A 17,336-nucleotide genomic window follows, 5' to 3' on the forward strand; every position below is an offset into this window, starting at 1 on the left:
CATCACTCTGTTGTTAGCTAGACACTAGGATTGCGCTTGGATTAAAAAAAAACTGAAAACCCATGCACTGAATGAGTATAATAGATTGTGAGCAAATTATATTTATTTGGCAACAGCCAGCAACATAAAATGCTTAATCTAAAAAACTAATTATCACAAAAAAGAAATTCATCACAATAACTCATTTCTGTGCAACATGTTACAAATTAAAATGTAAACACTAGAGGAAACCATGTATAAAGAATCCCAGAAGCTTTTAAACTATTCAAAATGGATCATAATTTAACAGCTGAACAACTGTAATATTACTTTATTGATGGATTTTGTCCACAATTTGTGACTGCAGATAAATTATACTTTAAGAAAAAAATCAGAAGCAAATGAAAGGAATTTTTTTAATGGTCCTATTTAAATTCAGTTGTTAAGAGTCATAATTTTGTGTTTGCTTGTATCAGAAAAAGTGTCATACCACAATTAAACTAGTCATCTTAAACTGATGCAGGAGTTCATGCTGCTTTCACTAAAATTAGAAATAAAGTTTTATATACTTAATGGCAAAAGTATTTTTTCCATTGTATGGAAACATGAAGCATCTAAAAGAAGATATATATTTCAGAATATGAATACACTAGCTTTTAGTATCACATCAATGGAGAAAAAAACCACATGGGTAGTTCTATAAATATTTAAGAAAAATGAATAGTCAGTTTAGAGTGAATTACTAACTGATATAGACTTTTATGTTGATGAATAAGTTAATGTTTAGTTTCTGAGTTAAACTAGCATGGTGTAAGAGTACATGAAAATTGAAGACTTCTTTCCCAGATTCAATTTGTTTGTCTTGTGTCCTCCTGCAGCCAAGCTGCAAGGCAGACCATACAGATGGTACACAATTACATTATTGTCTAGTTGTAGTCAGTAGAAAATACAGTTTATTAGGTTCCTGATAAAGGAACATGAAATGTGTATCGATCTGATCAAATTACTTGCAAAATGAAGTACAAAATCTCCCACTCTGGTAAATATTGGTGCTTGTATATGTGGTCTAAATATAGGAAGTAATCCCCCTTTTAAAATTAAGTTATCTGTAGGAAATCTGAATTCTTTGTTGAGTTTTTCAGTGTATTCCTTGGCCTTTCAAATCAGGATACCCACAGAGTAGAATGATGTAAAAATAATCTTCTAATCTTCAGAGGTTCCTTGAAGTTTCTTTCTCCTTGGAAAGAAGTGAGGAGAAAAATATTTTTCCACTAAGGCTTCCTTTAAAAAAATAAAAAAAAAGGAATAAATATTAATGTGGGACAGAGTAACACAAAAAGGACAAGAATAGTTAGATAGTTATAAGTTTAATAGTTCTACTTGTTAGTGTGAGCTAGGTGCAATTCTGCAAATGCTGCCAACCTTCATGTTACACAGGGGAATATCTATGTTAACTTTGATCTCAGAAATCAGGAATGATAAAGTGCTTAAATTATCAGAGTCCACAATTCTTTTGCTATGGAGCCTCTCAACTCAAAGCAGGAACTTCTGGAGGGTGATAAGCAGAAGAATACCAGGGCAGTGACAAAAAAATATACAATTTAATATAATGGACAGGTGACTGGGGAGAGTCACAGCTGAGGATCCAGCATGAATTTATAAGAACCAAAGTTCTGCGTTGCCTGAGCCTGTTATACCTGACACATTCTGAACTAGATGTGAAAAAGCTGTAAGTCTCACTTTTGGATGCATTACTAACATTTACCAGATAATTAAAACATCCATACATTGTAATAATCTATCAAACATATCAGTGAAATATAACCTAAGATCTTTTCACATCATAGAAGTTAATATAATACCAAATGATCAGGCACTCAAATCATTTATGCCATCAATGACTAATAAATCAGACTTCAGAAAAAACTCTCTCAGTTTCCAATTGCCATGCTAGTAGTAGCTTAAAAATTATCATATCTATAATGAATGGGAATGAAGCTTCATTTTTCTATCAGTTCTACTCACACTTTTTACAATAGGCAGTTATTTGATATAAAGCCCCAAATTAATCCAAGGAAGGAATATCTTACTCTTGATGTTTCTCCCTAGAATGCTTCCTCAGTCAAATAATTTTAAAAAACCAAGTTTTTACATTTCTTTAAAACTGATAAAAATTAATAAATTTTTCTCCAGTGAATACTACTCATATTTTTCCTACTCTTTTTTTCTGCTTCTACCAATTGAACAGAAAAGCTGGAGATTTTTTATGGAGATAAGGAAAGGTGTGATTCTACGTATTGATAGGGAGAGAATAGTGACCACTTTTATTTTTTTGTTTATTAAAAAAATAGATATGAGAACAGACAGACAAAGAAATGGGCTTCTACCTCAGCTTCAAAGATGGCAAGCATATCACAGTCAAAAGCAGAGAAAAGGGGGAGAGAAGGCTGCTACAGAAACAAGAAGGATCTTGGAAGTTCCTTTGTGCATGGGTTCACATTGGCTAGGCAGTCATTAGGACACATCAGAATAACATTTTCATAGCCAGGCAGCATCTGCATTTTTTGTTGATCTCATAAGTTTGCTGTTGACTTGAAGGGTTATTCACATTTTTTACGAATGACACTGCTAAATAATGCAGACAATGCCAGTGTAAACTGTAGATTCAGTTACATCTCTCCTTTTTCAGGACTTTTGTCACCCGTCCTTTTTCAGCCCACATGTCACTATTTCTGTATGGGAGCTCACCAAACGTACAGGATCTCCACAAAAACCCCTCTCCTCTTAGGACAACCGATGCTCCTGACTGAATCTGGTTCACCCATAAGGCACCATAAATGGATCCAAGTGAAATTGATCTTTTTTTTTTTTTTTCCATTTTGCACTCTGCATTTTCCTTTTAATGGAGCCTTGTATGGTTCGTTGTTCACTGTAGAAGTGAGATCTTTTGAGGTCCCTTCCAACCCCTAACTTTCTATGATTCCATGTATAGCTGTAAGAATATATAAAAAAATATTTAAGGAACAATCTGGTAATACTGAAAATTTACCATATTTTTCATCTGAAATACTCAGAAGGCTTACAAAAGAGATTAATAAAGAAAGTTTCTAGTTAGACATTTAGAAATTGAAGCTGAACTTCAGTTTGGGTATGATGACACTTGTATCTACATGCAGTTGTCACTAATGTGAGCTAAGTATCTTAAATCAGATTTGAGTGACCTCAAAAGGAGATTCAGTGAAAGACATTTATGTAGACTTAAGAGTATTTCAGCTAACCTTAAAATAGAAGCCTGAAGTGGAGTTTATTGCTTAACTGTAGATAGTTTGTGTAATATGAGATGCTGTGCAGCACATGAAGCATTGAAAGGGCCTGGAATATGTTACATGGGGATGAGAAGTGTGACGTGGTATCTGTAGGAGACCAATGCCTGTTGAGAAAGGCAGGTGGAAGTTAGGAGAGATATGCTAATACATCATGTGTGATACCAAATACCCTACCTCAGTCACATAATTCACCAGAACATTTTGTTTCCTAAACTAAGCAACCCAGACCATACTGTGTTCTCCGAGCAGCAGGGAATGTAAGAGGATGGAGGTATTGAAGCAGGATGTTCTGCCTCAGTGTGCCTGGCTCAGCTTCCCTTTGTGATACAATTGTTCTTTGTGTCTCAGATTCACTGCCTGGACTGGAGAGTTTCCAAGGGAAAAAAGGGGCATAGTGAACTCTCAACTGCTAAAAATCTTGACACTACAAATAGAAAGTTGATATCTGTGGTACCAGCTGCTTTCCTGTGTTGAAGACCATGGAGTTCAACTTAACTCAAGCTAGGCCATACCGAGACAAAACAAGAATGGACAGATAGAGAAAAGAATTTGCATAGTGAGGAAAAAGGCCTTTCTTTTTAATTTGTTTCCCTTTTGTGCTCCAATTGAGGATTTTGGAGGTATGGTTAAGTAGTTAAGGGACAGCAGCCAATCACTTTAGTCTGTAAAAGCCTGGCCCTTTCTTTGTTCAGAGAGACTCCTGTATGGCACCTGCTCGAGTGGTAATTCCTCTAGTGGTTGAGAGAAAGAGATAGCCTGTCACACTCATTCATATATGAGTCCCTATATATGAATTCTTATAAGCTAATTTATATATTAAAGGTTTTTTGTTTGAAAATATGACAGAAGACTGTAGTAATTGTTTTACCACAATGCCTTAAGGTACTATTTTAATAATTTTTCTAAATCTACTATAAGACCTATTAATAAGCAATTTGTGAGTACTCAAGCAATTAGCCTTGATGTATTAGTTATTAGTTATTAATTTATTTGTGTATTTTGCTGTCGTAGCCTTATTGTTTTGTTATACTAATATACCAACACCTAGATAGTCCTATTTATGCCTTTACTATGTCTAATTTTAAGATCCTTTGCTATTTACAATACATTTTAAATGTGTGCATATATATGTCATCTGCTGTCTTGCCCCATCTGGGATAGGTATGAAATTGTGGAAATGGTGGTCTGTATGATGAAGATTATGGTAGATATGCTAGGCTGCCATATTGATGGGTTACAGCCCCTCTTAGAATGGGTGTCATGGATATATGGTGTATGGATGGTTGTAAACTTCAGTCTGTAAATGATGCAGTTGTATCAATGCAGTGCCTGACCTGAAGACAACAGTCATCTGGACAGGTTACTCATACCTAGTAGCATTTATCCACAGACCAGCAAAAGGATGTGCAAAACCTCCTCCAGTGTTCTTCATAATTCCTAGAGGATCCAGCAGGATGACTGTATGTACGTTCATTGTCTTTGAGAGTGGTACTGAGCTGATAATTGTTGTATTTAGATTTTCCCTAAATAGCAAATTCTGACTTTAGGGCCTGTTATTAAATCTGAGGAAATTTAAATGAGGATATTAAAAGTTTAGAATAAGTGAGCTATGAGACCCTCAGGACCTCTACAGTGTGCTTTCAGAAAACTAATCCTATACAGCATTAAATTGCTCTGCTGTCCTTGAGGACTTGAATGCTTTTTATTTGAAGTGAGCTAATTCACCTCTGTTGTCAGACTGGCTACAGCGCTGTGATTTAACAACTCTGTCTCATCAACAAAAATGAGAACAGGTTTTCCTTCATTATCCATAAAAAGGCATCAGTATCAGTGTTAAAATATTAAAATTGATTTTATTGGCTTTTTTAAATCTAAAACAAATTTGAGACATATAAACAACTGCCTATTTTAAATTATTTTCTATAGTATGGCACACTCACAAGTTTTCTTTGCAAGATATAATATTTTGAAGGATTGTTCTGTTTTAAAGAGAAGTGAATAGATCTGGATCTGAGAACAGCCCTTGAAAAATTACTTGATTTATTGTTTTGTTTTCTTTATGAATCAAACTAAAAAAAAAAACAACATTATTTAAAAATATATTTCTGTATTAGTAAGTGAATATTAATATAATGACAACTACTATTTTGAGACCTTCAACTGATAAACATGGAAATTATGCTAATGATAGCTTCTCTAGTACAAAAATGTGAACATGTAAATCTCAACTACTCTTTCTTGATTTATCAGGAAAGTCCCATCCTAAAAATCCCTGTACGTGGAATTATGTATCACATTTTTGGTGAGATCTTTCTCACCAAATAAAAAGAAAGGCTACTTGTTTAAAGATCTTTACAAGTATTTGTGTATCTTATCTTAAAAATGTTATTTTATGCAAAATTTCCTCCACATTTGATCAGAATTCATCAACATTTTTACAGTAGTTAAAGTAATTGCTTACTGAAATATTATGTTCTTTAAAATACGCGTATCTGTTTTCATAGTTTGATGGAAATTTTCGGTAGTGTTTGAACTGAACAAGTGCTGGAACACGACATCATGGAACTATCTTTGGCAGAAGGTATGGTACTGAGGTTCAGGCTGGGATACAGGCAGCATACAGTACCACTGTCTTTTAAGTAGGGGTGTTATTCTGTTTACTTTGTATCTACATCTTGTATCTGACTTTCTTAACAAGATAAGCCCCCTCTTTAATTTCAATAAATAAGAGTATTCCTTGCTTATATGTAGTGACATCAGTGCTCTATCAGTCAGCAACTGTATTTCACCCAGAAGAGAGCTGAAATTCAGTCATGTCTGTCTCTCTGTATATACTTCATGTGCACTAGATGTCCTAAAAATAGATGTAATCACAGACTTCAGGAAGAAAAAATGTTTTCTGACTGTCTCCTTTTCCATAAATCTGTAAGTCATGCATTATATGTCATTTGAATATTCACCAAGGCACATTCAGAACACATATATTTAATCCTTTTCTGATGTTCTAAAAATATATTTACTTTTGTAGTAATGAAGAAGTCTTTTGCTTTAGTGTAATGCTAGGAATCCAAGTATGGCATTTTCATTTTGAAGCACTTCAGACAGACTACTGTATATGAGGCTTTTTTGTTGATTAGCTAGGAAAGGGTCTGGAATTTATTACACTGTTTCTGCTGTTACAGGGAATTGATCGTGTAAGTCTGACATCTTGTTTGAGTGTAGAAAAACATGCTGGAAGTCCTTTTCCCTTGAATTTAGAAAGCCTACTATTTTTTTTTCTTGGTCTGAAATTTAAAATTTTGCCCTTTTACTATGTATGATGAGTGTGAAGGTCAAGGTCATATTCTTCAAAATACTGAGCTATAGTTTCAGCTATTTCTTTATATCTTAATATATAGAATTCTTTGCCCGGATACATGACCTCAGGTTACCCAAATGTTGTGTGAATACCTAGGAATGAAATTACCAGGTGATTACAAAGCAGTAGTGAAGCCCTGGAGCAAATGTTCCCATAGTTGGGACTCTGAGAAAAAACTCTGTCCTTTAGAATTAGGACTCAAATATCCCATTTGCACCAATAAAATACCATAATTAGAAGACCCAGATGTTATTTTTGGATTTTTTATAGTATACCTATTCCAGTATATTATAATAATTTACAGCACATAGAGGGTATTTGCATGGAACGAGGTCTTTAGTGCTATCAGTAGTAAAAGCTGAATTAAGTATAGAGTGGGTGTTACTTTCCAGGTCATAACAAACTTCTGCTTATTTTAACATCTTCCTCTCAGGATCAAGATGAAACCTGTATCTTTCCTTCACAATGACTTAGAATAGTTACCTTTAGAATTGCTTAGACACACTTATATTCCCATTGTTGATGGCCTAGTAAAAATAAATAATGCTGCTACTTAACATTTATTCAGGACAACAGAGCATTTGTAGAATAACATGCTTTAGAAGTGCCTCCTAAAGCAATACAGCCAGAAAAGTAAAGCTAAAAATTCTATTTTATCTTTTACTGTTGAAAGACAAGGCAGGGATGGAAGCAGCTCCAGTATCAGTGTGTGTAAAGGAATAACCCTTACAGTCTCACCCTTATGTGTTGTTTGCAGATATCATTCTTTCTGAATCTCATACTTGGCAAGGACAACATAACCAGACACTCAGGATTCATACCGTGGGGACCTACATTACATCTGATCTCTGCAACAGAGACCATGTCTCTACAAGATAAAATAGCAGAAGCTGCCATGGGGAGAAGCTTGCAAGGCTTTCCCCTGCTGTTAGCTGTCCTTGTTACAAGCAACCCTGGTTCTGTTCTCACAGTACTTGCATTTTGGTGTCTTCCCCAGACTGAGAAAATCTTCGTCGGGAACACAATTGATGCTGGTCCTGCATCCATAACTGTGTGGGACAGTCTTTTCATTCCTCAGCTATGTCATTCTAATTCTCACTGTAACAATTTGCATGGTTAGAAACCTTCTGTAGCTCATCTGAAGTACTTCCTCTGCCTGTGCTCAGACATCTGAATATCTGACATTGTATTTGGGGTGAAATAAATCCTAGGTTTTTCCCCATAAGTTCTTGCTGTGTTATATCTATTATGGAAGAATCTGGTCCAAATCAGATAAGACAAATCACAAATATTTCATGCTCTTATAAAGTTGTCCTCTGATTTTGGTTCAAACGACAGAATTCATGAAATTGTGACTTGGTCAGCCACTGAGGACTTCAAGCATTACATCAAATAATCCTTATCCCTTACTAGTGCTAAGTACTGCACCATCGTAAGGTGGCCATTAACCAGCAGTTTCAAAATCCATCTAGACTTTATCCTAGACAACCTGCTCTTGCTGATCCTGCTTCAAGCAGCAGTTTTTTACTGACTACTTGTTTCTTGATGACCTTCCTTTATTCTCAGTGTCTTCCTTCTGATGTCTGAAGCCAGTCTTTGTCAGAAAATTAAAATCTTGGAGAATTCTGCACTTTCTTTCTTGGGGGTCATAGAATCACCCAAGTTGGATGGATGGACCTCTAGACATTATCTAATCCAATTCTGATAAAGCAGGATTGCCTAGAGCACATTAAACAGTCATATTTTGAATATCTCCAGAGAAGAAGATTCTACAACCTCTCTGGACAGCTATCGAGTATTTGGTCACCCTCACTGTAAATTTTATCCTCATGTTTAGATGGAACTTCATGCATTCTGGCTTCTGCTTATTGTCTCTTCTGTCTGGGCTCTACTGAAGAGTCTGGTTCTATTCTCTTTATTCCCATCCTTTAGATATTTATTGACATTGATAAAGTCTCCTCTCAATCTTCTCTTTTCCAGCTTAAACAGTCCCAGCTCTCTCAACTTTTCCTCATAAGAATGATGCTCCAGTCCCCCAATCATTTTCCTTCCTCTCTTGAACTGGGAGCCCAGAACTGGGCACAGTATTCCATATGTGGCCTCACTATGGCAGACTAGAGGAGTAACTAGGGCAGAATAGAGGAGACTGTACATTATTTCCATGTGGCTTAGATCTGTCCATATCTGTTTCTTCAGACTAGTTCCTCATCTTTTTCTTCAAGTCTCTCATCTGCATCACCATGTCATGCTTGGCTCTCTGTGAGAGAACAAGATTGCAAACCTACTGTCTGAGCAGACTTAACCAGAAATTTTTTGTCTTCATGTTATTCACATGTGGTACACAGATTAGTAATTCCCTCCACTGCAGGAAGTACTTGTTGAAAAGTTAAAACCAAAATTCTGCCAGAATTCAAGCAGGCTACATATAGCAATTATTTCTGATCTTAAAATACATGACTCTGTGGAGACTTTCAATGAAGCCAGTTCAAACAGCAAAAAAGAACTGCTGAAATGTCTAACTTTATTTGAATCAACAGAACTGATTTTTTCTGAAATTACTACAGTGAATTGCTGAAGATCCTTTAGTTTTATCATCACTTTTTTTTGTGGCAGAATACTTGATTCATAACCCTGCTGAAAGTCCCAAATATTTAGAAGTCACACCATATGTCACTAAGTTTTGAGCTTCTTAAACAGCATACTTATAGCTTGATAAATTTGCCATAGAAGGAAGGAGTTTTCAGATTTTGCTTATAGAAGTCACAAGATACTGTGGCCAGGTACTTAGAGAAGCCTATTTCTTTGCAATGATGCTGAGGATATATAAAATAAACTGAGTAGATGTTTGAAATATTTAGTTAGATATTAATGTGCAGACTTATTAATGAACTTTGATGAATGCACAATAGAATTACCAAAACACATGCACATTTCACAATTATTTTTCCATAGGATTAGAAAAAATATTTTTTACATTTAGCTTAGAACATTGAGAAAGTTTAAGCTTATTCAAAATTACAATTAGAGCAACATTAACAACCCCCTCAAATATGCCATCAAGTCATAAAAACAGGAGAAGTGCTTATGGTGTATTATTAATGGGGTTCTCCAGGTTAAACTAATCATATTCATATACTGTATTACAGTATCCAGGTTCTCAAATTACCGACAAGTAATTTAATATCCTTAAATCATGTGTCTACAAGCACTGCCAAAAGCCATTTGCTAAATTTACATTTTCCTCATTGAATATGAGGTTATACAGGGAAATAGGATAGCAATATACTTTAAAATAAAATCTTCCTTTGGAATGTCAAGTAGATACAGCCCCGAGATATCATAATGCCTCTGTGCTTTAGATGATGGGTTAAAAAATATGACTCTGCAATAGGACAAAAATACTCAGATCACTGATGAAAGAGTTTATGTCAAAAGGCTTGTTCAAACCTTATTGGCACTGATCCATAGTGACAGCAGTTATCATCAGCTCTTGATGTATACTGAGTAATAGAACAGAAGGGATTATTCCTTCAAGTAGACCTTTTTTCCCTTTTTACAGAATAGGAGGGGTACACAGTTGTCCTTAGCACTCAAGCACACAGTTGAGTGTGTTTGGTAATAGTTCATTATGAAGTAGGCATCTAATTAGGTAAAAACTTCATGTTAAAAAATTTCCCTTATTTAAAAAATATGTTAATAGCTATACATACGTGCATATATGTATTTAGACATGTGTATTTAATTATATATTTATTTTAAATCTGTATTGCCCACCAAGAAAAAATGGAGAAAGCAAAAGCATAGAAACAGAATTGTTTAGGTTGGAAGCAACCTCTTGGCATCATCTTGTTGTACCCCACAGCTCAAGACATGTACTAATGTAACAACCACAGTAATCTTCCCGACTCTCTGCTTTTGCACAAGTCCAATTGTCTCACCGTTTTAGTTCATTTTTTTTATTATGACTGATGTAAACACTTTAAAAATACAAAATTATGTCTCTTGAATCAGTCTTTTTTTTTCTTTCTCCCTACTACGTTGCAACATTTTGTCAGTTAACATATGTTTACCTCACCATATGCCTGACAGACACCTAAAAGATAAGAATGCTTATCAGGTCGTCTCCTGGCGCGTGATGGAGACAATGAAGGTAGCAGGACACCCAAAAAGACTAAAAGATAAGGATGACTCATCTCCGGGAAGTCGGGAAATCTGTATGTATCAGGGACTTATGCAAAAAAGGGACCCCTTTTCTTTTCCTGTATAAAAATCGCCCAAAAAGAACCGAAAAGCCAGCCAGCAGCTCGGAGGAGCCAGCAGCTCAGAAGGACACGTGGAAGCCAGCTCCTGTGACTACAAACTCCAGCCAGCTCGGCGCAAAAAGGCGGGAAGCAGCTCTCAAGGCCCAAGCGGAAAGCGGCGAGGCGGCTTTCTTCTAGACCCCCCCTCTCTCGGCACTTCGGCTTCAGCTCCGGGACAGAGAAGCGGCAGGAGCGACAGACCCTACGCACCCGACTACAGCCAGAGGCCAAGACCGGCGGACGGTGATAACATCTTAATTACCCTCCTTCTTTTCTCTTCTTAACGACTCTTCTCTCCAAAGTAACTAATTGTATAAATCCTAAATAAATCTTTTTAACTTGTTTAAATCATAAAGCCTGGTTATTTTTGTAAATTCACGCGTCGTCTATGAGTAGTGGCTGAAATTTCCTCGCAAACAAAATATAAATAATAACTCGGATCGTAACAATGACTGTCTACTCCACCAATATTCTTAACTCATAATCTGTTATTACCCTGTAGCTATCTTTTTAGTGTGATGTCATCTCTTGCATACTGAATACAATCCTTATGTTAGCCTTTAATCTCTACTTGTCTCTCTTAATTTAAACTCTTCTCAGGGTCTCTGTATTTCTCTAATGCCTATCAGAAAATTATACAGCAAATTTTAGAAAGCTGAATACACGTCTGAGGTAATCTTTGTTCTTACCCTGATTTTAGAAGTCAAGGGTGAAAAAAAGTAGCTACAATAAAGTGCAAAGAAAACCAAGGTACCATTGTGTTTTTTCACCTATATACATTTTGTGGAGGTTCTCTTGAATATCTGTTTGAAGAGAGCAGAAACTCCTTAATAAACATGCAATGAAAATTAATTTCCTCTGACAGCTGATCACACAATGTAAAAATCCACAAAAGTTCCTGTCTGTAAATATTGCTAAAGAATAAGTACAGTGCAATCCATCCAGAAAAAACGTGATCAGCAACTTATTGTGCTAAAAAGGGATGTTATGTTGCATCCCTATCCTGCAAAAGCTGCACTAGATATAGTTCTTCTTAGACTTGATTTTACATCCAGTTAGGATATGAATGGTTTATAAAGAAAGAATGATATTTTACTTGAGTTTTGAATGTTTTTAATAGAGGGTGATCAGGAAGCTCCAGGACTTCCTTGTAGGATTTGCTTCAGGACATCAAATGTGCCTCAGAACATGATATCTAATGATATCTAATCCTCTATTTAAATCATTCTTTTTCTCTGAAGGAAAATTGTGTTCTTTATCCACTAAGAGAAGATCTGATATAAGTGGCACAGTTGAACCCTAGTAATTTTTATTATCTGTAGTTATACTTTATCCTGAAGTGGGACTCACTCTGGAGGAAAATACATAAAATCAGGCCACTCTGAATGGAATTCATCTGACAAAATGTAAATGTCTACATTTTAGATAGCTATCTGTGGTTCTCATTACAATCCAAGGAAAGAAATAGGCACTTTCTACAATTGATCTCATCCTAATAGTGATGTCTAAAATGGATAAGGGAAACTGTACTGTAACTGTGTCTCTATCTTTGTATTTTCACTAAAGATAACTAGGTCAGATAAAGGCCAAAAATTACCTAAGTTAGATAAGATTAATCTATTCTATTCTTCTGGTCAAAATTAGCTGCAAATTCAGGGTAATTTTTAGTGTCTCATAATGTTTCTTTATTCACTTTAAAGCTAATGAAACAACATAACCTTTGAAACAACATAATCTTTGAATTCAACTCATGAATTTTCATCCTGGAATTTGACTTGTGAAATGAAACGAACACTTAGGCTACGCTTATCCCACTAAAAACAAAGCATAGTTTGAGCATTGCCTTACAGCTGTCCATGTGTCTGAATTTTTAATGTTTTTTTGTCAGTGTTTTAACCTATGACAATACTGCCAGAGTGAAACCACATGTGGTTCAGGGGACAACTCCAATCAGAAGTTGCTCCTAGTAGGTAGTGTGAATATGTCAGAATTTGGTATGGTAAAGAAGCATGTTTAGGCTCTTAACATGAGCAGAGTTATGTCAGATAGACACAGAGCCAAGGAACAGTTCCTCCTCTGTTTCATTTCCTTGTGCAAATGTAGCCTTCTGCAGTGATCAGGCTAAAGGCTGGTTCACTAAATTAATAACAGTTTTATTACTGCTTTATCAAAGTCAGGATTTTCCTTTTATCTTTTTGTCATAAACATATATGCAAATATCAATTTCCTGAGAACTGCACAGTGAAGACAAAAGAAGTCTTCTATGTGTTGGAGAAGGGAGAGCTTCTCTTACACACTTATCTGGTCAAAAATAGTTCATGTAATATCTGTAGCATGCAAATAAAACAATTTCACAGAAGCCATATCTTCATGCCAAATCAGGCCACAGGTCTTTCCAAAAGAAGTCAATATGGAGAATGAAACATCTTGTAATAGGTAAAAATTTAGACCAGATAATCTAAGAATACCATCTTGTCTCAAAAACTTATGAATATCTTGCAAAATTTCACACTGATATCTACAACTTTTAACAGAAACTGCTTTTTTGCATGTATACCTTTAGCTTTTTTTTTCTGCATCCATTTGATTACTGCATAGTACATCTCAAGCAAAGCTTCTCACAGAGATTTTTAAGTACAATTGAAAGATTCATTTGTTTAAAGCTAGCTTCATTCTCTGCCTGTTTTTGAGGTCAGATGCAGCAGAAGCAGCCTCTACAGATTAAATTCCTCTAATTTGTATGGAAAGGTATGAACAATAAAACTTGTGGCATTTATCCCAGACCAAGACATCAGACAAGTTATGTGGAACAGTAATTGCTTTTTCTTACTAAGATGTCAGACCTTTTAAAACAGCAACTGTTCACAGGAGGTCTATTCACTTTTTCTCTAGAGAGAATATTAGCACAGATATTTTCTGTTAGTACCAGAAAAATAAGCATGTACACCTTCCACAAACAGCATTTATGGGATTATAAAGATCTTGGTTGGTTTTTACATCCAACGATAGCTTTTTCCTTTCAAATTTTCTTTTGTTGGTGCATCATGGGGGAGGGTGGGAGACTACTTTGCATGTAGTTATTAAGCATGGCATTGCTCTTTATCTCATTTTAATTGATCTTATTGGGGAATAAGCACATACCTTAGACTTGTTGCTACTTGAAATATATACACAACCCTTGCCTTTAAAATGAGGAATATATTTCCCGTTCAATTGTACTTTTTAAATAATGCACTAAAATTTGCTGACTTTTTGTTCATTTTGTTCTGTCTGGAGATTGAAGAGATCCATCAGTGGTGTCCTGCTACTCCTACCGCAGAACAGACTCGCTGTCCCACTAAGGTTTTCTGATTTTGATTGAACTGTTGCAGTGTTAGGTAAGAGACTAGACTACTCCATTGCTACTAATCACTGAGGCATTTTACATTACTACTCTGAACAGGATTACTAGTATCTGGCTGTCAGCTAGCAACTAACCATTTACCTTATTTTGAGGTATGCTGGTACTGACCTATGTTCATTTCTATCTAGTGTGCCTTCACCCTGTATTTTGGGAGGTGAAGTTGATGTCTAGCACTAACGACCTGGTATTTTACGCCTTCAAAAATTTTAGATCTCTGTCTTGTCATGAAAGCTGTGAGAATTAGCATAATACAAAATAGATTTTGTTCTTTAATCTAGAAGTTGATAGCTACATAACAAACACAGTGTTAAAAAGTAGAAGAATCTTTGCTCTATTTTGCTTTTCTGATAATCTTAGTCCTTCAAAAGAGAGGATTAGAAAATTTAGGGATCAAAGAACATAGTAGTTCATGTGGAAATAGTTTCCACTGTTGACTGCAAAGCAAACCATAACTACTATAGTGCCATGTATAGCAGCTGGTGAGATTTAAATGCTGAAAGACAGTGAATAACACAGAATTCCCAATGAAGAATCACAATTCATAGAATAGAATCATAGAATCATAGAATCATAGAATCGGCTGGGTTGGAAGGGACCTCTGAGATCATCGAGTCCAACCCTTGATCCACTACTGCTGCAGTTACCAGACCATGGCACTGAGTGCCACATCCAGTCTCTTTTTAAATATCTCCAGGGATGGAGAATCCACCACTTCCCGGGGCAGACCATTCCAATGTCTGATCACCCTCTCTAATGTCTGATCACCTATTCTTTCTAATATCCAACCTAAACCACCCCTGGCACAACTTGAGACCATGCCTGGGAAAAGAGACCAACCCCCACCTGGCTCCTACCTCCTTTCAGGGAGTTGTAGAGAGTGATGAGGTCTCCCCTGAGCCTCCTCTTCTCCAGGCTGAACAGCCCCAGCTCCCTCAGCCTCACCTCACAGGACTTGTGCTGGATCCCTTCACCAGCCTGGTTGCCCTCCTTTGGACCTGCTCCAGCATCTCAATTTGCTTCCTGAACTGAAAGGCCCAGAACTGGACACAGTACTCGAGGTGTGGCCTCACCAGGGCTGAGTACAGGGGGAGAATCCCTTCCCTGGACCTGCTGGCCACGTTGTTCCTGAGAATCACATATAATATTTCTTTGTTGTTGCAGAATATCAGCATCCATCGTGTACAGATATGATGCCAAAATCTTCTAAATTGACATATAAGAACTTTCCTGATACCACGGTATGAATCTGAAGAATGAAAGTCAATATGAAGTCATTACTGATAAGCTCAGCTGATCTCTTTTTTTATTTTCTTCATAAATTTTGAGTCTTCTAGAAAGAAGTTCATAGGGTTAATGACCATAGCTTTCAGAAAGATAGGGTAAGGTAGGGTGGATAGGGCAGGGTAGGGTAGGACAGGATGGAGTGGAATGGAATAGAAAATATAACTGGACAGTTATTTTTCCCCACATTTCAGTGCTTCATAGACTTTTAAAGCCACTTGGTCATTAGTAATGAATAATAATTACAGTAGCTATGCAAATATCTAAATATATAGAATGGCTGATATTTAATAAATGTACTTTTTTTTAGACAAGCAACACATTTTCTTAGGATAAATGTCATCAGCAGTTCTGGTTTTATGTCATTTTAAATTTGAATGTCTTATTAAAATAAAAATGTGCTGTCCTGGACAAAGCTCAGTTGACAGCCTCTTCTATCTTAATATTTTGACATTTTTACCATAAGATAGCATATTTGTATATGTGTAAGCTACCATAGTTTAAAGAAATGTAAATTCCTAGCAAAACAAAGCAGATACCATTGGGTTGTGATAGCAAAGGTGGGGTCAAATAAATTAAAATTGGTATGATCAAATGAACATAAAACAGTCTTTTTTTTTTTTCCCACAGGGTCTTGTAAAGTTGATAATAATTTGTATACCCTGCTGTCCTTTTTTCAACATTTATACATCTTCTTTCTTTGAATGGGGTAATTGATACCTAAAAGAGCAAATAGAAAAAATATTGTCTTGATATTTCAAACAGTCTTTTATTAAAGACATATGAACATTCATAATCTACCTTTTTCTATTTTGTTATAGGAATTATGCTCTTTATACTGACACTTCAAACATTTCATCTTGCTCATCTTATGTTTCAGCCAAGATATGTGCACTCTACTGTATTTTCACTTAATCTGATCCTGGTCTTGAGACTTAGTCAAATGTATTCTTGACTTACATTGTGTAGTTTTAAGGGTAATTAAATGAGACACAGTTCCAGCATGTTGACTGTTAATTAATAATTTATATCAATAAATTTATATTTCAGAAGAATGGAGGCACATTAAATATTGACTAAAGTAGTCATTAATAATCAATGTTTTTTCTACTGAGACAAATGTTTTATAGTAAAGAATGTAATATACAAATGACACATGATGCTCAGTAAGAGCTGTGCCCACTAGGAGTCAAGTCTGTAAGTCTCAGAAAATGAGAGATGGAGCTTAAAAGGCATTATAAATTTTTTCTCTATTGTTACTGTATATTTGTCTCTAAGATACCATGAGCAAGACTTCAAGGACATAAAATGCCCCTTTGTACTTTACAGAAAACAATAAGCCTGGCATTCCTGCTCACTGGATAACAAAGGACACCTTTTGTTTTCATGAGCATGTATTGTCTCTGTTTTCTATGGCTTGGCCATAGCTCAGTTTCCCTTTTCTACTTGATATTCTTTGTCTTTTGGTCCTGTTCATAAGTACAACAGCCTCCATATATGTATAAAGAAAATGGGGCACAGGAGGGATACTATTTCTTTTTACTTTGACCCATTGTTTTAAAACATGTACTTGCTCTATGACATTATCATCAAACATTAATTCTGATATTATTTCTAGGCCAACATAGGTATCAGGAAGGAGTTCACCATGAGAAAAGGTGAGAGGAAATTTTTCCCAAAGCTGATCC

The sequence above is a fragment of the Heliangelus exortis genome, chromosome 3 (assembly GCF_036169615.1).
Source record: "Heliangelus exortis chromosome 3, bHelExo1.hap1, whole genome shotgun sequence".
Lineage (NCBI taxonomy): Eukaryota > Metazoa > Chordata > Aves > Apodiformes > Trochilidae > Heliangelus > Heliangelus exortis.